Raw genomic sequence first — 25224 nt, forward strand, 5'->3', positions numbered from 1 at the left:
ATTGTTTGTTGGGTTCTCCTCCCTGAATGCGGATTTAAGCTATTTTTGTGGAATTTAAATAAGTAAGAGGGTTCAAATCTCACCATAGGTGGATACATTCAGGTTTGTTTTTCACTCAGAACAGTTTGATGCAAGGGCTTTCTAATTACAGGGTAATTAAGGCGTTGTGGCTTTTTCATGGATTGAGTTGGGGTTAAATTGGTTGACCCAACCGATAACCGCAAGCTGTCCTTGGCGGTAGCTGGATGGCATTCGGCCGGTGTGAGTAGATAATCAGGAAAGCCACTTTACCCCACAGATAGAAAAACAAAAAGCAGCAATGTGGTGGTTCACACGATTACTACCAAAAAGCTGGCAGGGTTCGTTTCCATTTCCATTCTCGAGCGTGAAAACATGGAAACGAACTTTGAATAAGGTTGGCCTTGGAATTTGGTGTTTTTGACGGATTTTTCTACTCGCTTGCTTTGTTTTTTTTGCTGTTTTTATTTTGCGGACTGTTTTTCAAACGGATAAAACGTTGTTTTGTTTACATGACAACTTTGGCGTGTTTAAAAAAATAATTGGCTCTTGTCCGAAAGCTACGCAAAGTGAGATTAGGAAAGAGTTAACAGTCGGTGCAGTTGTCCATTTAGACTGTGAACCATTTGCCGAGTTAAATTTAACTCGTGCTTAAAAGTGACATTTCGAAAGTTATTTTCTTTGTTCGAAAATCTCTGTGCTGTAGATCGACCGGTTTTCGAGAAGAACTTAGCCAAGATTGTCAAAATTTAACTTCTTGTCTGTCAGAAGTAACTAAGCTCGGATAGCAGGGTTAATCGATAACTTTCCATCTGTCAAATTTTAACCAAAAGTTAAAACAATCTACCAAATGGTTCAGAGCCTTAGGCTGTGAACCATTTGCTGAGTTGAATTTAACTCGTGGTTAAAAATGACACTTCGAAAGTTAATTTCTATGTTCGAAAATCTCCGTGCTGTCGATCGACCGGTTTTCGAGCCACGGTTAGCATAATTTAACTTCTTGTCGGTCAGAAATAACCATGCTCGGATAGAACGGTTAATCGATAACTTTCCATCTGTCAAATGTTAACCAAAAGTTAACAAATTCGCCAAATGGTTCAGAGCCTTAATCGTCGAGTAACGCAAGTAACCATTTATCCATGAAATAACGACAACGCCCACGACTAAGGCGGATGATTACAGGTTGGCTGGAACTCACGGCCCGCTAGTGTTGGTGAGTTATTTGCCGTTAATGTTCGTGAAAGTTCATTATTTTGCCATAAACAGTGCCAAAACAAAAAAAGTTTACGAGCGGAATTTGACTGATTTGGACCTGTCAGCATCAACCAAAAGATGTATGCTGGTCACAAATGCCATGCCAAATTGATTTCCTACGCAAGTGATGTGAATTTCGCGAATAAACACGAGGAGTATTGATTATAGCAAAACATGCCATTTACAATCGTCTTAGTTAATTTAAGTAAACAAACTAACACTTCTTTCTTCTGTGGCACCTTTGATTATTCGCCCTGGACCACGACAGTGACGATGAAAACGGCGTGAACAGAACAGAATAATCGCAAGATGAACACAGAGGGCGGCGGTTTGCGTGTTGAGATGTTTATTGTTGCGATAATTGCCATCGCTGACGTCATTAGCTCGAGTTCTACTACAACCAGTCACGCAACAGCGAGGACGAGGAGGTATCTGCTTGTTCTGTCTTTATTTTCCATTTTAACGCCGACCACAGAGGAACAGACGGAATTCTTTTAATAAGTTTTTCTTGAAAACATTGTACCTAAAAAAAACCTTAGTAATGACATCTCTCGAGATTGTAGTGGAAAACGTAATAAATACACTGTACCAAAACATCATCCTCTGTTCGAATAAAACCTCATTCCAATGAAATCGAAACATCTAAATCACTTTTTCGAATAATTGCTGCAACCGAATGAGGGTTGTTTTGTAATCAGATGATGTTCCTCTTGAATAGAAGATGAACATTGTTATGAGAAGCAAACGGACCACAGTTGAAACACGTACTGCTCTCTGTAGAATGATTGTCATCTCCAATCGAAATGCACATGATATTGGTTCAGCCCCATAATGCAAATCATACAAAACGATGGAGTAAATAATTCTATCGAACGCAAGAGGTTCACTCTGCACAGTGTGCCAAAAATACCGATGGGCACTCCTGGGCACTTTCATTGGCACCCAGGGTTAGAAATTTTAATGATATTTAAAGTTACTGGCAACACTGCACCATAGAGGTAACTCTAAGACTAGAAGGTCCGAAGAAACGTGCTCAACTTTTTGGCTCAGCTCTGGTACTCTCTTTGGTTCCAAGCTAATCGATGCACCCCTCGAAACATAGGAAAACCCACGAGCCCCTCATTTTATCTGTCAAACTTGCATACCAGATCAAAGCGAACATAGTGTAGTACTAGAATTTCGACTAGAATGGGCTACGTTAATCGATTTGCTTGGGACCAATAGGCTATTCAAGTAGTGAGCCAATTTAAAATCGTTAGTTTCCACCGGTTGACTGTACTCTATCTGCGCCGGCTCTTGTAAAAATGTTAATCATTGCTGGTGACACAAACCAATTTTTGATTTCATAACTTCAACCGTGAATTTCCGGTGAACTTCTGCCATGGATTCCTCACTGCGCACTTATTTCCAAAACATTAGGATGAGCGAGGTCATCAAGACGATGACCGTTGCCGTGTACAACTGTAATCTGGGGGTCTTCGAGATCGGAGAACCTCCACTCAAGACGATCGAACTGTTCAAGGATCTGGTGCGGAAGGCTTCGGTGTTTGAGAACAGTTTGATCGATGTTGGGCAGGGAGTGGCATCGTGCCGGATGCTGATTGAAAAGATGACCATGAAGAGACTGCAAGTGAGTTTGTTAGTGGGGAGAGCGAGACCCTGAAGGAGGAAGTGAAGGGAACGTTGAAGACGTAGGTAGATCGATTTGGGGCGGGAAGATTCGTGACGGAGCTGAAATCACAGCCGGAGGAGGTTAAGTGGAATTGTAAGATATTGATTGGTCAGTTGTTGGGCTTGAAGGTGAGCTCCTAAAAGTCGACATCGGTGAGCTGGTTGAAGGATAGATTTAGCTCTCAGACACGACTCTGGTAACCCAACGCTTGAAAGAGAAAATTTATTGGCTTGGCGGAGAAGAAGTCCCGGTGAAGTGTAAAGTGACTGGTGTTTTTCATGGTACCCAGCGATTGGACCAGTTTGGTAAGCATTTCAACATCGCGATGTTTGCAATAATCCTCGTAGAACTGATCCGAACGCAGGTTTTCGAACTCTATGAGACACTAATTGATTTTGGAATCCGATCCGCATAGAAGGTTGAAAGGGTATCGCTGTCCATACAAAGGCTACCATCTGGCCGTAGTTGTTTTATCAGTGGTCGTTTACCATGTTTGATTCTGTAACGCTTCGCCACTTCGTTGATCAGCCAACCGACATTCACTTCTTTGATTCGTTCCTCATCGTAACTGACATCGATGAATTCGCCTTCGATGATCACTCAGAATGCTGCCATCGACAGTGCCCCTGCTTTGCATTTGTCCGATCGTTGGACTATCTTACCGTGTGGACATATTAAACCCCACCTCCAAGTCTGATTCCGGTTGAAACTCCCACTAGAACGCTGGCGACGCATCTTTGACTGAGTCGATGGCTTTCGGGAGAAACACCTCCCGGAAGCGTTCATCAGAATCTGAAGAGCATCTGGACCAGTTTCTTCTGATGATGCACGCTCGCTTCGTCTACTTACCACCGTCACCTGTGGTTCATCCGAGTCCTCATCATACTCCAATCCAGTAGAGGTTATTGTCCTGTCGGAAATTGGAAGTGCCTCCCCCGGAGAACGTTCTCGCTCGAAGCTTCGATTCGGTGGCTGAGACCGTTGCTTATTAGGTTCAGTGTAGTCCTTTTCCAATAGAATTTGGGAGCAACGAACTGAGAGTCACGACAGTTAGGATCTGGGATAGGATTTCACTGCTTGTTGTTTTGATTCTTCAAAACAAAACATGTGAACTGTCAAATTAACCGGGTTGCCAAACATACCATTATACAAACAAACAAATCTAATGACACTCTCGGCACTGCCAGCACAGCTGCGGCTGAGAAAAGATTGACCACCCCTTGATCGATTTTTGCATCCATGATGGAATGGCTGTTCATGACTATTCAAAATGTAATTTTAAACATTCGAATTGTAAATCTTATTGAAAGCAATTGCTAGTCATCCTTTTATTAAATTGTTGCCCTCTGAGTGCTGTATGTTTAACAGTAAATTTTCAAACAAATATCATCCTTTATTTGGATGACAGTCATATGGATGTTCATCAGCTGATAACGATTTCAACCATAAGGCAATCATCCGAAATTCAAAAGCATATTGTTAAAGGGCTCGATCAATGCAATAATCATTCGAAGCATTACGGATGTGTTCGTTCAGTGTAGAAACGTCAAAGTGATCCGATGCCAGCGGTTGCGGTGAGTAGTTCGTGGAAGTGATAATATTCAAATCAATCGTTAAATACGTGAACGATGATCCAGAATGAAGCGATACGTCTGTTTGTCTGTGCTCCGACCATTGGCGTTGGCTTGTTGTCCAGGCACGGGGCAGGAAGGTGAAAAATGAGTATTCTCAAGTGTCAAACAATCATCCTTGATGAGATTATACAGAGTCAGAATTGTTGAAACTGTGGATAATGGTTGCTAAGATTTGATTGAGTTGGGTTAACTTTCTTTGCGTGTTTGTATACGTTTGCTTCCTGTTGGCAAAAACTGCGGGGGGCCCATTTTACGGCGCTTTTTAGATTTGAGTGACTTTTTTCCGGCAACCAGTTTCTATTCGGCTAACTTTTTCATTTGAACTACGTGTTTGAGAGTTCTAATATCGGAAACTGGAAATCAGCTGCCGTTTGTAAAGCGAATGGTTTGTTTGAAGGAAATGGTACGTTCCACCGTGAAAATCGAATCGAATTGAAGTTGTTAACACTAAGGAATTGTTTGGGATCTTTAGCAAATCGAAATTCCCCTGCCGTATGCCTACCCCGGTGGTTTATGGACATCCCCTTACATGTTCTTTGAATCTGTCAGTGGAAATCAGCACGAAGCTTGTTAAAATTCAACGCAGATTCCTCTAAGAAAAAAAAAACTTATTTCCAGCACAATTTTTCACATCTGACACTTTCTCCACATACATTTCGGAATCGGAAAAATCGCTTCTCACCAAAGTGTAGACATTCACAGCCATGAGCAACGCCTGCTTTTCACCTTGTAAAATAGGGCCCAAAGTAGGCGAGAAAAAAGAACGCAGTCATTCCGGAGGCAGATCACGTGGAGAGCAAAAAGAAAATCAGAAAAGTGAATTTCGCTTCAAACTTTTCCGAGCGCTCTGTCGTCACCATCAATGCTTGATTTCCCAGAGTGGACCGAAAATCTAGAAAGTTTTCTGCTTGCTTTTTCACTCGTCAACCATCTCGCCCCGGAATCGCCCCGGCCGGTGGTAAGTGAAGTCAAAGTATTTCATCTTGTAAAATTTATTTCCGAGAGCACGAAAAAGCCAACTTTGCTTCGAAACTGAAACAGTTTGCTTAGATGGCAGCCGAGGGGCGTACTAACGATTGACTTTTTTTTTATGTCAAAAGCAAACTTATGCTCCGGAAAACGAAACTTTCATTTCCCATCATCTGGGTGTTGCGTTGACGTAAATATGACAGTTAACCCATGGGTTATTCTAACCTAAGGGCAACAGCACCACATCCCCTGGGACACCCAGAACCTGCTCCAAGATAACCGGAGATTGTGTGGATTCGAACTTCCATTGTCTTAGTCATGCAAAACCATGAAGTTTGACACCCATATTGATATGATTCTGGTCATGGCCCCATTTGGCCACTTCTCCGGGGACCCAGAACCTTCTCCAAGATAACCAGAGCCTGTCGTGGATCTGATCGAACTTTCATTGTCACGGGCAAGCTAAACCATGAAGTTTGACATCCATATTGATATGGTTCCGGTAATGGTCCAATTGGCCACTTCCCCGGGGGACCCAGAACCTGGTCCAAGATAACCAGAGCATGTCGTGGATCTGATCGAACTTCCATTGTCATGGGCAAGCAAAACCATGAAATTTGACTCCCATATTGATATGGTTCCGGTCATGGTCCAATTGGCCACTTTCCTGGGGGACCCAGAACCTGGTCCAAGATAACCAGAGCAAGTCGTGGATCTGATCGAACTTCCATTGTCATAGACATGCAAAACCATGAAGTTTGACACCCATATTGATATGATTCTGGTCATGGCCTCATTTGGCCACTTCTCCGGGGACCCAGAAACTGGTCAAAGATAACCAGAGCAAGTCGTGAATCTGATTGAACTTCAATTGTCATAGTCATGCGAAACCATGATGTTTGACACCCATATTGATATGGTTCCGGTCATGGTCCAATTGACCACTTCCACGGGGGACCCAGAACCTTCTCCAAGATAATCAGAGCCTGTCGTGGATCTGATCGAACTTCGATTGTCATGGGCAAGCAAAACCATGAAATTTGACATCCATATTGATATAGTTCCGGTCATGGCCCCAGTTGGCCACTTTCCTGGGGGACCCAGAATCTGGTCCAAGATAACCAGAGCCTGTAGTGCATCTGATCGAACTTCCATTGTCATAGACATGAAAAACCATGAAGTTTGACATCCATATTGATATGATTCCGGTCATGGCTCCAATTGACCACTTCCACGGGGGATCCAGAACCTTCTCCAAGATAACCAGAGCCTGTTGTGGATTGTCATAGACATGCAAAAATATGAAGTTTGACTCCCATATTAATATGATTCCGGTCATGGCCCCAGTTGGCCACTTCCCTGGGGGACCCAGAACCTGATCCAAGATAACCAGAGCCTGTAGTGCATCTGATCGAACTTCCATTGTCATAGACATGAAAAACCATGAAGTTTGACATCCATATTGATATGGTTCCGGTCATGGCCCCAGTTGGCCACTTGCCTGGGGGACCCAGAACCTGGTCCAAGATAATCAGAGCAAGTTGTGGATCTGATTGAACTTCCATTGTCATAGACATGCAAAACCATAAATATTGACACCCATATTAATATGATTCCGGTCATGGCTCCAATTGACCACTTCCACGGGGGATCCAGAACCTTCTCCAAGATAACCGGAGCCTGTTGTGGATTGTCATATTAATATGATTCCGGTCATGGCCCCAGTTGGCCACTTCCCTGGGGGACCCAGAACCTGGTCCAAGATAACCAGAGCCTCTCGTGGATCTGATCGAACTTCCATTGTCATGGGCAAGCAAAACCATGAAATTTGACACCCATATTAATATGATTCCGGTCATGGCCCCAGTTGGCCACTTCCCTGGGGGACCCAGAACCTGGTCCAAGATAACCAGAGCCTGTCGTGGATCTGATCGAACTTCCATTGCCACGGGCACGCTAAACCATGAAATTTGACACCCAAATTGATATGGTTCCGGTCATGGCCCCAGTTGGCCACTTCCATGGGGGACCCAGAACCTGGTCCAAGATAACCAGAGCAAGTCGTGGATCTGATCACCGGAGCAAGCTGTGGACCAGATCAAACTTCCATTGTCATGGGCAAGCAATACCATAAAGTGTGACATCCATATTGATATTATTCCGGTCATGGCCCCAATTGATCACATCTCCTGGGGCACACAGAACCTGCTCCAAGATAACCATCACTCGATAACTGGTGATTCTGAAAATGCTTCTGGAGATGTCGAGCTGCAAAGTCATAAGAATCGATATCTGTGTTAACGTTATTCAAGAGATTAACATTACTGTTCGCATTATCGGAACCGATTTCATGTAAATGGCCAGATCTCGGTTGTTTCTTAACCGATCTTGGATCTTTTGCCACCAGCAAATTCAGAAGCTCTTCTAGTAAGTATCAGGAAAAAATACTACCTTGAGGAAAAAATCACATCCAAGAAAATTCCAAGCGTTGAAAAAAATCATTGTTTGATATGCCCCCGAATAAACCGGAACATCTCCGGTGTCCACAGGCCACTGGAAACTATCTAATAGTTACATCAAATTTCGATGAATTTCCTGTTGAATGCAGTTGAAACCATACAATTTAGACCATTTTTCGAAAAGTTATGGTCATATTAATTTTGACAAAATTTTGCCTGTTTCAATCATTTTGTCCGACGTTTCGGTATTTGGACTTGACCTTTTTCAGGGTACATAAAGTTGTACTGTCTTTGGTTCAGAGCAAAATGCTATCAAACTGAAACGATGAGTATCCAAATGCCTGAATCGAAACGTTGATGGTGATAAAACTGTAATCAGTACCCAGAAAGTCCAGACTTTTCTGATTTTTTTCCTGAAGGTATTTGAGCTACCATAAAGATCTCTGAACTTCAATAAAGGTCTATAAACTTCCTTAAATTCCTCAGATCTTTTTAAAAGTGCCCGCAATTTTCCTGAAAATAGTGGAAATGCTTTGAAGTTCTTTGATCTACTGAATCTGAACTTGATCTGAACTTGTCTGAAGTTTGCGGTCCTTCATGAAGTCCCTAATTTTTCAAGGATTGATCGGAACTTCTCCAACGTTCCGTTAATTTTCCAGCTATTCATGGATCTTCTCTGAAGGTTCCGTTATTTTTCTGAAATTTTAGGAACATTCCTGAAATGCTCGGAATTTTCCATAATTCCTCGAAGTTTTTTGAAAGATTTTAAAATTAATTAAAGGAACCTCTCTGATCTTCCCCTAATATCCGAACACCCCTGAAAATAATGTAACTGCCTTAAAAGCTTAAAATTTCTCTGAAATTCTCTGACTTCCCTAAGACGCGATTTTCAACAAACGCGCTCCAACCCTTCAACATGCTCGTCTAGGTGTAATATATTTGCTGTATCAAATTCGAATGATCGTCAAGTAAGCCGCTTACCGATCTGTCATAAGCAATTGCTGATCCCTCATCATTGGCATTCCGAAATCCTATTTATCGTGTTAAACTTTAGCGCAGGAATCCCCAAAATCCATTTTAAAACAGGATCATTGTCCGAAAACCATCAAGCACCTGGCAGGAACAATCACAGTCGAGAAAACCAAACCGAAATGGATCCCTTTTCCTCGTAAGCCTCCCTTGGCGATGGTAATTTTTTCAATAAAACCCAGCAGGCCTGCCCGGTTTGAAAAGTGCAAATCCAAATCTTATTTATTTTCACTCAATCAAACATTCTCATCAGGGGAGCAGTGTTGTCAAGTGTACGGATTTTCCAGATTTTTTTAAAAGTGCCGAAGAAATTCTACGGATTCTCAAAATTTTGACTCACTCTTTGAATGGCTGTCATTGGATTTAGTAATAATTAATGCAGTGGAAACAAATTTACCTTTCTACGGATCAAACTTCATGAAAAGCTAGCCACACTGCAATGGAGGCTTTCACGTCTCACCGTGGGAATTCGCAAATAAATAAATAAAAAAAAAACAGCGGTAGAGGTTCGCCTAAAAATATGGACGTCCCACCGAACCCTTAAAATAAATAAACGAGATAAGACGAAAAGGTGCACGGCCTGGCAGTTTCATGAGCTTATCTGCTCTCTTTTTTCAGCGCGGGTTCAATTTATTGGAAAATGGATATGAATTAGGGGCTTCCGGGGAGAACAAAAAAAAAACAAATCGAGAAGCACCCAGGGTCCAATTACGTCGATCCGGTTTATGATAGATTGTTGGTGCCCGGTTGTTCGGCAGGCAACCGTGACAATCCATTTTCGAAGATGAAAATGGAAATGAGCGTTGGAAGTTGCAAAGCTAATTTAGTTTTATTGGATGTACGATTGCAAGCTGTCCCTGCCCGCTGCCCAGCCCCTTTTTCTATTGTTTTCTCTTCGTTGACAGGAGAACAAAAGAACACCCGGAAAACAGCGACAGGCGGTAGGCCTGCATAGTCGTCCATGATGCCCGGCATAAGCGCTTTATTTGCGAAAATGGCTTGACCCAACCGGATTACTGAATGGGACCGTTTTCCGCCCTTCCATTCATGAAATGGATCCGAGGAAAACTGAAACTGGCAAAGCGACGCTTGCTGGCAGGAGCAAAAATTGGGTTAGTAATTGTCTCTCGGAACGATGTAGTAAATCTTGTTGAATGGACTTTCCGACCTCTGGTTCTGCTGCCGATGGCAGTGAGCTGTGGAAATGAGACAGGCAAAATGGTTTCATCAAAGTGACCTATGGATCGCACTCCGGTTTCCAGGTGACTGATTTCCGTTGTAAATTTATCAACCCAATGGATGCCCGAGTAAACATCTCCATTCATTTGATGCTGATGTCACAAATTTGTCCTTTCACATTTTTACTCGGGTGGAATTTAAAGAACGAATTGAATCGAAAGGATTGCCTGATAAGGAAACAAATCCCATCAATATTTATCTAACCGTCTGTTTCTCTGCTGCCGAAAGGCATCCATCCGAAGTTGTACTTGCTTACACAGGCAATAGAAATTCCGAACCATAACTACAGATAATGTTATCGGGGGTTGTTTTCCCGTGCCATTACCGTCTGGAAAAGTAATTTATGTACTGGCGTTGGCAAAGGTAGAACAAGTAGTATCGGGACAGGGAAAAGGGAAATTGAAAAATAGCTTCAACACCCCCATCACATACACACACACACACACACACACACACTTTCTCGCCATTAACGTGATGAAAATTTATAGATGGACGACCCGGTCGGGTTTTTACTATTATGGAAATATGCTGTGCTCAGGTGATGATGCTGCTGCTGTTGCTACTTCTGCTGACTGTCGACGATAGCGGCATAAATGGAGAGGGTATCAGATTTTCATTAGTGAAAGTTAGCAGGGCAATCGGATCCTGGTATATAAATGCAAAGGAGTTCGTGTTTCGCTATCTTTTTTAAATGACAAATATTTATTTTACTGAAGCTTTACTCGCAATCAAGAACACTTACTGAAATCCACTTAATAGAAAACGATAAAACCATATCATCATTAGTGCATTAGCTCTAAAATCCATAACAAAGAGGTATTCTCACTGCATTAATTCTGAAATCGGCTTCATTACGCCTTCAAATATTCTTAAACGTCTGTCTGGAATTGGCAGGAGTACACTTACCCATCTTAAAGGCATTTCGTGGCTCTTTTGCTGTTAACCGTGCCAGCAACTGGACCATCCATTCTATTTGCTTCGTCCTCCTTGGTTACTATCTGTGGAGGCAAGGCTAGCTCGGTCGCTATAGTCTCCACAGTCCGGTCTGGATGTTTCAAACATAGTTAGCCAAAGCGATCGAGTTGTCCTAACGGTGAGCCCCACACGATGGTCACTGTTTACTTTGGATTTTTAACGTAGGACTACGTCTGTGATTTCTATATGGGGGTACACTTTGTAAAAACCGAAAATGGAACATGTAACAAAATTATGAAAGATTTTGAACGTTATTAACTCGCCTGCCCCTCGACCAATTTCAATAATTTTATCACCAATCGATCAGAAATATTTCTATGCATCTGTTAAATTTTAGACTTTATAATTTTTCAGAATGTCACTGTTGAAAATTGCACTGATGTGCAACTGTTCTCCAGTACACAACGAAAGGCTAGCTGCAAGCAGCGAGTTGCAGCCCACATCCATAGAAAGAGGAAGAAGCCGCACCGCTATTGATCGGAATCAGTAGCTCTTCGTGAGTCGCTGTGGGCCATCTATGCCAAGCACGTCACCCTCATTTCAAACAACATACAGCTCACCAGCCTCATCTGTGTTTAACACCCTAATAGCTCAGCATTACTCAACCATCAAGACAAAACGGTTCTTTTCTGGACCACCATAAATATGTAAAAGAGTATTTTTTGAACATTTGTCAAGGTCATCAATCGGATTTCAGTTCCCATATCAAGATAGAGCTGGAGTTAGGGCGTAACAGCTTTTGTAAACAATTACTTCTTTCGATTGATGTCTTGAAAGTCAAAGCTACTTACCTTACCAATCAAGCTAAGGCCTTGTTGTCCTCTGCTGTCCGAAGAAGTCGTCTCTACTCTACTCGATCCATGGCCACAGTTCGCCAGCCTCGTAGTCTGCGAAGGGTCCGCAGGTCACCTTCTACTTGGTCGATCCACCTTGCCCGCTGCGCGCCTCTTCTTCTTGTTCCTGTTGGGTCGCTTTCTAGAACCATTTTCACTGGGTCGTCGTGCGGCATTCTTACGACGTGCTCAGCCCACCGTAGTCGCCCAATTTTTGCAATGTGAACGATGGATGGTTCTCCCAGCAGCTGGTGCAATTCGTGGTTCATTCGCCTCCTCCACGTTCCGTCATCCATCTGCACTCCACCGTAGATGGTACGCAACACCTTCCGTTCAAAAACACCAAGGGCTCGTTGGTCCTCCACGAGCATAGTCCAAGTCTCGTGGCCGTAAAGGACCACCGGTCTAATCAGCGTCTTGTAGACAGTCAACTTCGTGCGGCGGCGAATTTTATTCGACCGGAGCGTCCTCCGGAGTCCAAAGTAGGCACGATTCCCTGCCATAATGCGACTTTGAATTTCTCTGCTGGTATCATTTTCGGCGGTCACCAGTGAGTCCAAATACACGAACTCATCGACCACCTCGATTTCGTCACCGTCAATCTGAACTCGAGGTGGGAGGCTAACATTGTCTTCCCTAGAACCTCTTGCTTTCATGTATTTTGTCTTTGATGCGTTGATGGCAAGTCCAATCCGTCTAGCTTCAGCTTTCAGTCTGATGTACGTTTCCGCCATCATCTCAAAGTTCCGTGCCATAATGTCAATGTCATCGGCGAAACCAAGGAGCTGGATGGACTTCCTGAATATCGTGCCACTCGTGTCTATCCCAGCTCTTCTGATCACACCTTCTAACGCGATGTTGAACAGCAGACACGAAAGTCCATCACCCTGCCGTAACCCCCTTCAAGATTCAAAGGGACTCGAGAGTGTCCCCGATACTCGAACAACGCACATCACTCGATCCATCGTCGCCTTCACCAATCGCGTCAGTGTATCCGGAAATCCGTACTCGTGCATAATCTGCCATAGCTGATCTCGATAGATTGTGTCGTATGCGGATTTGAAATCGATGAACAAATGATGTGTAGGCACGTTGTATTCGCGGCATTTCTGCAGAACCTGCCAAATCGCGAAAATTTGGTCCGTGGTAGCGCGGGCACCCATGAATCCCGCCTGGTATTGCCCCACGAACTCTCTTGCATATGGTGACAGACGGCGGCATAGAATTTGGGAGAGTACCTTGTAGGCGGCGCTCAGCAGTGTGATCGCGCGGTAGTTGCAGCAATCCAACTTGTCGCCCTTTTTGTACATTGGGCATACGACACCTTCCATCCACTCCTCCGGTAATATCTCCTCCTCCCAAATCTTGGCAATTACCAAGTGCAGCGCTCTAGCCAGTGCTTCACCACCGTATTTCAATAGCTCACTTGGTAGTTGATCTACACCAGTTGCTTTGTTGTTGTTGAAAGTCAAAGCTCGTCCACGCAAATCAACATCACCATCAGGTAGAGTAAGGTTTCTCCTACCCGACGCTAATGTTGGTTTGCGTGGGCGTGCCTTGTATTCCTAAAAATCATCGAGAGAATTCGTGGTTTACAAAAGCTTTTACGCCTAATTCCAGCTCTATCTAGATATGCATACCATGTACTTTAAGGGAACATTGGGGTGTAATTAAAAAAGAACCAAAGTCGGCTACGGCCACTTTCATGTCTGATTTTGATCCAGAGATGATGGATTTTGATTCTTAATACGCCACTTGATAGGAAATTTTTCTACGAATCTGTTGAAATTGAAACTATATTTTTTCAAAATGTCACTGTTGAAAATTGCACGACTGTGCAACTGTTGCTATGATATGATTTCCCTAACACAGATTTCAAAGTTGAATTCCATCCGGTCTCACCTAACGGTGTTTATTAAATCACTGCGTGGTGGGTGCTAGTGCTCTCCAGTACACAACGAAAGGCTACTAAAGAGTATAAACAGAGAGAACCCCACTCGAATTCCTATTCCTACACAAAACACAAGCTCCTGCTCTCTTTCTGGATTTCAGTCGACGAAATTCGCTCGTAACGGCGCCGGTGGTGTAGTGGTAAGCGTGATTACCTCTCACCCCAGCAGGACTGGGTTCAATCCCAGTCGGCGCCGCCGGGATGTTCTGAGGCATAACATCTCTGATCACGCCTTCCTTCAGATGGGAAGTAAAGCCGTTGTTCCCCGGTTCATGAGTTGATGGGTCGATAGGTAGGGTCCAGGTGTGGGAGCTGCCTTCCTGGCACGTCGGTAGCATTGGTGCTCAGCACAGAAAACAAGATCGACGGAAAAAACAAACCAAAGGAAATTCGCTCGTATGCCATGGTGGATGGGTCGTAAGACATTGGAAATAGTTTGAGCGGCGGATTCAATGTCAACGGTGTCCAATAAGTCGTCCCAATCTAAATTGGAGAGTAACTCGGCGATACTGCCATGGTCGGCGTTGCGAAAATCGTAGGAAACGGTGGCAGGTGAAATATTAAAATCATGCATCAGCTTAGTACTTAACGTCACCAATAGCGGCGGGTGGTGACGATCCAGTCTCACCAGAGGAGTGGGCACCTCGCATAAGAAAGGAGCCATGTCCTGGGTGCTTACAAAACAAAGATCCAAACTGCGGTTGTTCTGGTTAAAAACATGGTTGATTTGAGAAAGAGTGGCTGAGCTGTAATTGTCCAGAAGGAACGAAGTGTAGGAATGGATAACAGAGTGATCCATGTCAGGATAGAGGAAGCCGTTGCGAGTTTTTTTTTTTCATGAAATCCCCGGGAGATTGAAGTCACCAAACACAATAACTTCATCGGTTGCTTTGGCGGTATCCAGAACAGAGAAAACCGATTGGCAATGGGTTTCGATGAGGTCACGCTCCCGTATACGGTCGGGAGGAAAGTAAACCGCACAGAGAAACAAGGTACGATCGCCCAGTTTAATCGACGTCCACACCTGCTCTACGCATGTCCAAGCATTATTTTCTAGTAACCTCGCTCTAAACCTAGAATTTATAGCCACTAAAACACCTCCACCTTTAACTTTCCGACTATTAGCAGCATTCCTATCGCAACGGAAAACTTCATAATCGTCGCCGAACACCTGACGAGAGAGCGTACGTGAATCCAAACATGTCTCCGTGAAAATAATGATGTCGTAGCAAAGATCCGAGGTAGCTACGCGAAAATCGTCGGCATCACAGTTGATACCACCGACGTTCTGATAATACAGCAGCAAGTCTGAAGGAGCAGGTATAGTTTCAATACGTCCTAGAGTCTGAGCAACTTGCGAAGGATGCCTTGATGGTGCAGGCGAATATTGGCTGGAAGCAATGAGCGGATCAGGAGTCGTTGAATCGATAACAGAAGTTGACTTGCCTATGCTGTCGAGTTGGAAGACCCCTGCACTACTCCCACACGCAGGGCCGGGACGACTGCTGAGCGCTGGCTGGAATGGCTCGACTGTGGTGGGAGGTACAAGGGCTTCCATGAGGCCAACTTCGGTGCGTCCCAGTGTACAGCTGCCTAGCTGTGAAAGCGCACCACGAACGTTCGATGTTTACAGTGTAAATTGGGGAGCAAAATCGTTTCCAAACCAAGTGTAATTAGCTGAAAAGTGAATTAAGTGTCCCTTGAAAGGGGAGCAAATGCACTTCAGGAAAACAATGTATGGATAATAGCGATAATATTTGGGAAATGTTCATAGCCCAGCCATCTGGGCTGCATGACCAAAAGACCAAAACCGTCCGGTCTCCGGAGCAATGTAAATGTTTTTGGGTATGGGTCAGAGTGTGTGTGTGAAAGGCGATAACCGATAGGCGCACGCTTTTTCATCGGGTTCGGGTTGATCTCTCACGGCAACAGTGTTGCCAGATTGTTTTCAGAATCACCCAATGTAGCGCATACGCCAAGATTTAATCCCGTTACCCTATAATCGTTCAAATCGGAACGGTTCAACACTCACGGAACGTACGCTGGCGAAAGCTGATAGTAATCGAATTATTCTGCATGTTTGCATTGATTTAACAGCCACGGGTAGTGGTGATGTTGATTGTGACGGTCGAAGCAGAAGCGTCAAACCAACTAATCCGATCATGCTTTCAGGATAGCGGGATACCGACAAAGAGCTTGAAATTCAACATCAATCATCATGCATGCAAGCAGAACACTTTGTTGTTTTGTAGCCCGTGGGAAATAGACTATTCGTCACACCGAACCTGCAGTTCAATAGAACGAGCAAACGGTTAGGGTACCCGAGCAGCAGTAAATAACTTATGAATACCGAATTCAGGTATGATAATAGCATAACTGCACAGAACAGAAGGGGAACTGCAAACAAATCGGTGAATCAAAAAGTGGCTCAACAAGCTATATGCACTCACACTATCATAGCATGCTGCCTAGCTTAATTGCAGGCAGAAGATGCCTTCTACCACTAGGTGCGCTAGTGTTCTCCAATAAAGAGTGGAGCCACCTATCTGATCCGAAGTTCCACTTCTGTTCTGTGATAACTGGAAACTTGAACATGGTGTTGACCAGCATAAGATAAGAGGTAAAATATCAAAAATAAGACCTCTAAAATGTGCGACGTATAACGAACAAATAGATAATTAAGTTATTATAATAATTGACGGATATTTAGCCCTTGAAAGGTCTGAAAGATCACGTTTTGTTATTTTGGTATTTATTTGATATTTCACAAAAACAAGGTTTTATATCACAGGCATACCAATATAAGATATCATACCACATTCATATGTTATCGGTCAGTAAATCGGTTCCTGCTCGGGTAGGGCGCCACCATGGATCTCGCAGAGTTCGTTGAAGTAGGTTTTCACCAAACATATTCACGATAAACGTTGAATCTAAGGAGGCAACTAGACAGTTCGAATGAACTTGTGTGCTATTTTGACGTTTTACGTTTGCTGTTTTCGACGTTCTACTTTGATGTTTTCGATGTTTAATTTAGATTATTCCGAAGAAAGGGCAAATAAGTTTATTCTATACCTTCTGATTTCCATCTCTTTGTGTATGTGTTTCAAGTTTCTGTTATGCTCCTCATCTCCGATTGAGAATGTTTTACCAAAAGAAGCAGCTGCTACGGAAATGGTGAACCACTTACTGTCCGGAAGAAGAGCTAATTAATTGAATTGAAAAGGATCGATTGCAATTTTCAACCCGTGGACTGAGTTTATGTAGTCTGGGAGAATTTCAGATAAAAGGGTTATTTGTTTTGGATGACTAATTTATTTACCTTTAACAAGCTTAAATTGATCGATTACTTCAATCTAGTTTGAAATATAAATTGAGTCGCTTTCTATCTGATCCCAAATAAAAATCTAAATGAAAAACTTCGTTGATTTGGATTCAATTAGAAAGACGCGTCATCCTCCATTTCACAAGTTTGATCTGTTTTCGTTAATATAATGGAAAATGCTAAAAACGCCCATCGGCAATTTAGAGTGAAAAGAAACTTAAACATAAGGGCGAATTTTGTATGTGTACAATTCAGCTTTATTTCAACTGAAACGCAATTCTTTTCTCCCAGATAATGAAAGCTTCTCTGCCAAACTATTTCCCCGCTGTCGGAACGTATTAATCATGGTCGGTTGACCACGATGTACACTTCAAGGGAGGAAAAAAACCAAGCAAAAGCGTTCTTCCCGTCGTTCATCTTGACATCTTGATAAGCGTTTCTAAAAATTGAATCTGACATTCCTCTCTCTCCGGTTCCCCACACTGAAATCCCGGCATCCCATAGCCCGGGACTGGGTAACAAATTGGCTCGCCCTTCTCAACATTATTGTCCATTTGACAGTTGTTCTGCTTCGTTCCAGACCAGAGCTGAACGAGCAACAATTACCGCCATCAATCTTCGCCCAATAAACATATTTGCAGCACTTACTTACTTTACTTGCTGACTCTCCAACAGGCCAACTACGATAAGACACTTATTTTCCCGTTTCGCAGTAGGCGGGGGAGGGCTGCGGGAGAAAAAATTGAAGCGATTTTCGCTCTCGTTCCTATAGAGACCGCTGCCGCCGCCGCCGCAGGCTTGCTATGCATAGGAAAAAAAATGGAGCACAAGTAACGAGTTGAAAACGATTCGAATACCTACTTACTACGATGCAAGTTGGACAGGATGGGAGGGGTTCGTACGGTGGAAAGCAATCATAAAGAACTAGCAATGCATCGCCAACTTTTCCTACCCAACAACCCATCGTTGCCGCTTACTCTTCCATCCTACCTGCCACCATGCGGCTCCACTCTTCTCGGAAAAGCAGAGCGGAGGTTCGTCGCTATTCGAAAAGAAAAATGACGGCAAGTGGCAGGCGAATAGCTACCATTCGACATATTATCTCGACCAACAATTGAAAGGGGCCTGTAAGCCCTTTGCCCGCAAACGCGCAAATCGTGTACGGGAAAGTTTCTTGTTTTGCTGATAGGCCCTTTTCAATTGTTTGCCGAGACATTTTCATCGCTGCTGCTGCAGCAGCGAAGGCACAAAAAAGCGACGTAGCTTGTTAAAGTATCCTTAACAATGATTTATTTCGGAGAACTGCAGTTTACGTCTGCGTTTGTCATATTTATGATTCGTTGTTACTGGTGACACTGTGTAGCGAGAGCTCCTGACTGCTCTCTGTCTGACGTAGAAGACCCAACAACAGATATAATTATAACAAATGGAATGTTCGGCTGCAAGACAGGTTCAAACTTTGCAAGACAAAGTCGAAATTAATGCCGTTTGCAAGCTGCATGAAGTGATACGATTCCGAATGCAATCGAATGCAATTCAACACCGCAATTTCCCTTCCGCAAATCCATACACAACTTTAGTTATTTCAATCATTGGTCCAGTATAGTAAGCCACTCGGGAAATCGAAACTTTACTTATCTGGTGAGTAAATTTACTTTGCTCTTCCGATCCGATGATTCACTACTGCATTGAATACGGCGCACAGTGGGACGAAATCAAAATAAGTTGGACATGGCTATTGGTGACGAAACTGTTGAGTGAAGCATTTTGATGTCTTTTAGAATGTTTCTTCATTATTTGAGTACTTTAGTTGAGTAGTGAACATTTTTGCTTAAGAGGGGTATACACTAAGATAAAAAAAAAAACTTTGTTATGTCTTGTTGAAATTGATGAACATCTATGGAAACATTGTAGATGAAGTCATTTTAAGAAACTTTGTCCAAGACGTCAATTTTCTATCTCTCAAGTGGACGAAGTTATGGGGTGAAAATGGAGTATAAACGATAGTACCCCCTTGAAAACCGTTTTTACCATAACTTTTTAGTTTGAATTTTAATGTTCTACAAAGTTGTAAGTGCTCTAACAATGAATATTTTTGCTCAGCAAAGCAAATCACTATCTCTTTTTTTTTTGTAAAAAAATTTACATCCGTATTTATAATTTTCAACACTAACTTTAAAGGGGTGTATCTTGCAGGTTAGCAGGTATTAGCAGCTAAACTTAACGTAATTTCGTTCAGCAAGTTATACCCAACGTTACATACACAATAACATCTGGAGCAAAAATGTTGTTAAACCAGTCCGAGAAAAGGGATGAGGTGATCCATCCCTTTTTGTTAGCTCGGTAATGTATCGGTAGCTGATCTCTGCTGATGTTCTTGAGCGCTCTTGGGTTCGCCACTTGACCGATGACGATCGGTTTGACTATATGGGAACCCGATGCGCTGGAACAGAAAAGTATAGTGTACCATTTATTATCCGCCTTGATCCCTGGAACACTTTTAAGATGTTCAACGACGTAAGATCACTGAGGAATTTTTTGATAAAAAAAAGTTTGGTCTCGACGCAATTATAAATTTGCTCTCGAGTGTATCCGCCTTTTGCGATTAATTCTGAAAATGTTCGTGGAAATATGGCAGCTGTTACAACATGGAAAGGATTAAAAGATATCGACAAAAACAAGGAAATCACTTTTCATGCACAATAGCGCCGCGTAGTGAGAAAAAAAAATCCAAACTTCTATCCACCAACGATGAGGTCATGGTCAATGAAAAGCTATGCCGGAGACAAAAATTTCCTATATGGAAATTATTTCAGGATATGACATAAACAAGAAAATCACAATTCAAGCACACTACGTAGTGAGGAAATTTCAAACTTCTGTTCACCAACCATAAGGTCTTGGGGGCGACCCTGGCGTAGTGGTTAGCATCCATACCTCTCACGCCAAAGTCACGAGTTCAAATCTCACACCCGGACAAGTCACGAATGATCCAAGAGCGTTAAAGTGACTATAAAAAAAAGATCTTGATCCACTGAACAACTTAGTCGAAGACAGCAACTTCCTAGATAGCAAAGATTTCAAGATATCACATAAACAAGGAAATCACAATGATCAACTGAACAACTTTGTCCTCTTGGCAACTTCCTAGATGACAAAGATTTCAAGATATCACTTAAAAAAAAGAAATCAGAAATTGAAGCACACTAGCACGTCGAAGTGAGAAAATTCTGAACTTCTGTCCACCAACGATAAGGGTTTGATCCACTGAGCAACTTCACCGAAGAAAGCAACTTCCTGCATGACAAGGATTTCAAGATATCACAAAACAAGGGCATCATTAATTCATGCACACTAGCGCCGCGTATTGAGCCAATTACGAACTTCTGTCCACCAACGTAAGGTCTTGATCCACTAAAAAACTTCACTCAAGAAAGCAACTTCCTAGATGGCAAGGGTTTTCAAGATATCACACAAACAACGGTATCACAAATTCATGCACACTAGCGCCGCGTAGTGAGAAAATTCCGAACTTCTGTCCACAAACCTTTAGGTCTTGATCCACTGAACAACTTTGCCCAAGACAGTATCCTTCTATATGTCCAGGATCGCGAGATATTCCATGTTGGTCCCTATTAGGTCAAATCCCATATGCTACGTGTACTCCATTTACGCGAATTAAATTTACGCGGTTCGTATTACTCGCGCTCTTCAGTGGGAGAGTGTATCTTAACATTGAAGAAACATTCTAGAAGACATCAAAATGCTACACTCAATAGTTTCGTTGCAAATGGCCGTGTTCCTCTTTTTTTGATTTCGTCCCACTGTGCGGCGGAAGCAGTGGGCTGGCCAAGGCGAAACTCTCAATAGGGAAAAGAGCATAATATGCAAAGTAAGCCAAAATCAGGAGACTAACTTTCGATAGCCATAGAATAGTGCTTCCGCTATCGTCACAGGATAGCTTCGATGTCGAGATTGGTTGGCAATCAGTTTATTCTGGTCGAAAGCGAGATTCTACCGAAGGCACACACAATCAAACGAACATGTCAAAACAAGCAACTTTGCTGAAAAGGTCGAAATTTTAAGTCCAGTATTTTCAGAGTGCTGGAGTAGTTTTTATGGCATCACCTATACATTTAGGCTATGTTCCATTTGGTGAATGTACACTTAAATTTGACAAATGGAAAATTTTGAATTAAACCTGCTATTACACCATACTTATTTCTGACTCTATTTTCACAAACACCTTTTTCGAAAATCGGACGATTAACAACAGAGGGATTTTCGAACATAATAAGTTATTTTCGAAATGTCAAATTCAAGTTAAAATTCTCCAAATGACACACAGCCTAAGTTTTTCGATCGTAATATTTTATAGCGGTAAGCTCCATCGAGGATAATACGCCAATCTCGAATTATCCTCGATTTTGCTTAGCACCATGCCGTATTATCCTCAATTTCAATCTCGAATTTTCGAAAAGCACGCTGTCAAACATCTTCTTTCATCTCTCTTTTTTTTTCCTTGATTTGCTTTCCGTTGATCTTGTTTTCCGTGCTGGGCTTCAATGCTACCGACGCCAGGGAGGCAGCTCCCACACCTGGACCCTACCTATCGACCCATCAGCTCATGAACGGGGGACCAACGGCTTTACATGATCAGAGATGTTATGCCTCAGAACATCCCGACGGCGCCGACTGGGATTGAACCCAGGCCTGTTGATGTGAGAAGTAATCACGCTTACCACTACACCACCGACGCCGCTGCTTTCATCTCTCTCACACACACTCATATGCATAACCAACAAAATCAGTGCAAACATTTCAAAAGGGTGACAATGCTATTCAGAATTTCGAAGGTCTTAATATGGACCTCTGGATATTTTTCCGAGACTTCAGTACGATCAGGCATTATTCTGAAGATCTAGAACTGTTTAACATTTCAAATCACGTCTCCCGAATATTCTGCCATGATACCAGGTTGCTCAGAATTTATTCCAAAGATCCATAATGATCTTAATAAGAATCAGTGTTGGCAAAATCAAAAATCAATTGATATTTTTCCACTCTCATGCGCTCGCAATATCACGCGTGATATTGGAACAAAATATCATACTTGATATTGATTTTACATCATTCCACTGCGTCCTAGCAAGAAGTACGGTCGACTTAGTTCGCGCTCCGCTATTTTGGAAGTTTTCTCGCTATTCGCTTGATTTAAATTGTCAGTTTTTTCTCGCTTAGAGTTCCCAGCTAAATAATTAACTAAAAGTGAGTTTTTTTTCTGAGAAGAAAGTGTGTTTTCGGCATCATCGGAAGGAAAATTGTTTTTACGATTGCCAATTCGCCAACCATTTTGCGCACCATCAGTGCGTGGTAACGCATACCTGCACACGGATCATCGTCATCGAGTGTCAGCATCTGCCTCCGCATTTACACCGCTCATCTATCATCGTGTGTTCAGCTGAGTGCCGACCCTCACATAAGCACACACCAACGAAGACCGCCCGCACACGCTGATCGAAGATCATCCACGCTGCGCGTCGCTCCGCTGCTGCCGTTTAAACGCTCGGTGGTAGTAGTATAGGATTATCAGATAAGTTTTTGTTCTTGTTTCTCTCTTTCGCCCACAGTTAAATTTTAAGTTTGTGTTCTGTGTTTGTAGTTTTTTTTTTGTGTATTGTGTCCGAGTGATTATCGTTTCAGTGGTAGAGCTTTTTCGCTCCCACTAGTACGGCAAAATGGACATTTTGTCGCAAGACGAAATGGACGTTTTGTCGGAAGATGACACCACTTTGCCACGCGATGGCAAGAAGGGTCGAAAACGTACGTCATCTCTCCCTGGTTCATCGTCTCAGTCTGGCAAAGGACAGGCTCAGATAAACCCCCGATCGCGAGCCTATCCAGATGACTCGACTGGCCCATGGGTTGTCTACTTTCAGCCCAGAAACAAACCTTTGAATGTAATGCAAATTACTAATGATCTGACGAAGCGATACTCGGCCGTGACTGAAATCACGAAGGTTAGGCACAATAAACTTCGTGTCTCCGTCTCTAACCTGAAGCAGGCTAACGAGATTGCTGCCTCCCAGCTCTTCACGCTCGAGTACAGAGTTTACATCCCAGCTCGTGATGTGGAGATCGAAGGTGTGGTCACCGAAGCGAGTCTGACCCCCGAGATCTTGGAGAAGCAGGCGGTTGGCCGTTTCAAGAACCGTTTGCTTCCTCCGGTGAAGATACTGGATGTCCAAAAACTGGGCTCAGTATCTGTCAGCGAGGGTAAAAAGAGTTTTACCCCCACAGACTCGTTCCGTGTGACCTTTTCTGGTTCAGCCCTTCCTCACTACATCGAGCTGGGAAAACTTCGACTACCTGTGCGTTTGTTCGTTCCCCGGGTCATGAACTGCCAAAACTGTAAGCAGTTGGGACATACGGCCTCCCACTGTGGCAGCAAGGCACGCTGTTCCAAATGCGGAGAGAAGCATGGGGATGACACCTGTGCAGCTACCGCACCAAAATGCGTGTACTGTAAGGGAACTCCTCATGGTATCTCGTCATGCCCGGTGTACAAACAACGCGGGGAGAAATTACAACGCTCACTTAAGGAACGTTCCCGGCAGTCTTTTGCAGAAATGCTTAAGACGGCCACGCCATCGACCAACGACAAAAATCCCTTTTCTCTTTTGTCAGATGACGAGACTGACTCTGACTTGGCTGAGGAGGGAACTTCTTTCTGTTTTTCAGCACGGAAACGAAAACGCATCCGTTCGCGGAAAGTTGAGAATGAAGAACCCCAAATCAGCTTGCCCAAATCAAGGAGTGGTGGAAAAAAGGAAGTTTCTACTCCTCCTGGATTCAGAAGAACTGACTATACCCAGGATTTTCCACCTCTCCCGGGGACATCCAAAACCCCTGATGTCCCATTTTTAAGAACAGAAGCCCCTTCTTCATCTGGGTTGTTCTCATTTGATAAAATTGTGGACGATATTCTCAAGTACCTGAATATTTCTGATCCTCTCAAAAGCATTGTTCTGGCAATGCTTCCTACTGTGAAGACCCTCTTGAAGCAATTGACATTGAAGTGGCCCCTCATTGCAGCAATCATTTCCTTCGATGGATAATTTTCCAAACGAGGTCGGGGATTTGATCACTATTCTACAGTGGAATTGTCGAAGTCTTATTCCTAAATTAGACTCTTTTAAGTTTTTAGTTCACAATAATGATTGTGATGCATTTGCTCTTTGTGAAACTTGGCTCTCTTCAGATATAGATCTTCCTTTTTATGATTTTAACATTATTCGACTGGATCGTGAGGATTCGCGTGGAGGAGGGGTACTTTTGGGGATCAAAAAGTGCCATTCTTTCTATAGAGTGAATCTTCCACAATTTACAGGTATTGAAGTTGTCGCATGTCAGGCTATTATTAAAGGTAAGAGCCTTTGTATTGCTTCTGTTTATATTCCTCCTAGAGCCGTTGTTAATCGAAAACAACTTTCAGGTATATGTTCAGTACTTCCTGCTCCACGGTTGATTATGGGAGATTTTAATTCCCACGGTACAGGCTGGGGGGAACTGTATGATGACAACCGTTCTACTTTTATATATGACCTCTGTGATAACTTCAATATGACAATTCTTAACAATGGAGAAGTAACACGTTTGGCTGGACCATCCTCGAATGGAAGTAAATTAGACCTCACACTTTGCTCTAACTCATTATCGTTGGATTGCACGTGGAATGTGATCCAGGATCCCCACGGTAGTGATCACTTGCCGATCAAAATTTCGATTGCCAGTGGGTTCAATCCGTCGGAATCCGTTAACGTCGCGTACGACCTCACCCGTAATATCGATTGGACAACGTTCAAG

Source organism: Ochlerotatus camptorhynchus, unplaced genomic scaffold (genome assembly GCF_037179485.1).
Source record: "Ochlerotatus camptorhynchus isolate MF236.1 unplaced genomic scaffold, CSIRO-AGI_Acam_v1.1 ptg000094l, whole genome shotgun sequence".
Classification (NCBI taxonomy): domain Eukaryota; kingdom Metazoa; phylum Arthropoda; class Insecta; order Diptera; family Culicidae; genus Ochlerotatus; species Ochlerotatus camptorhynchus.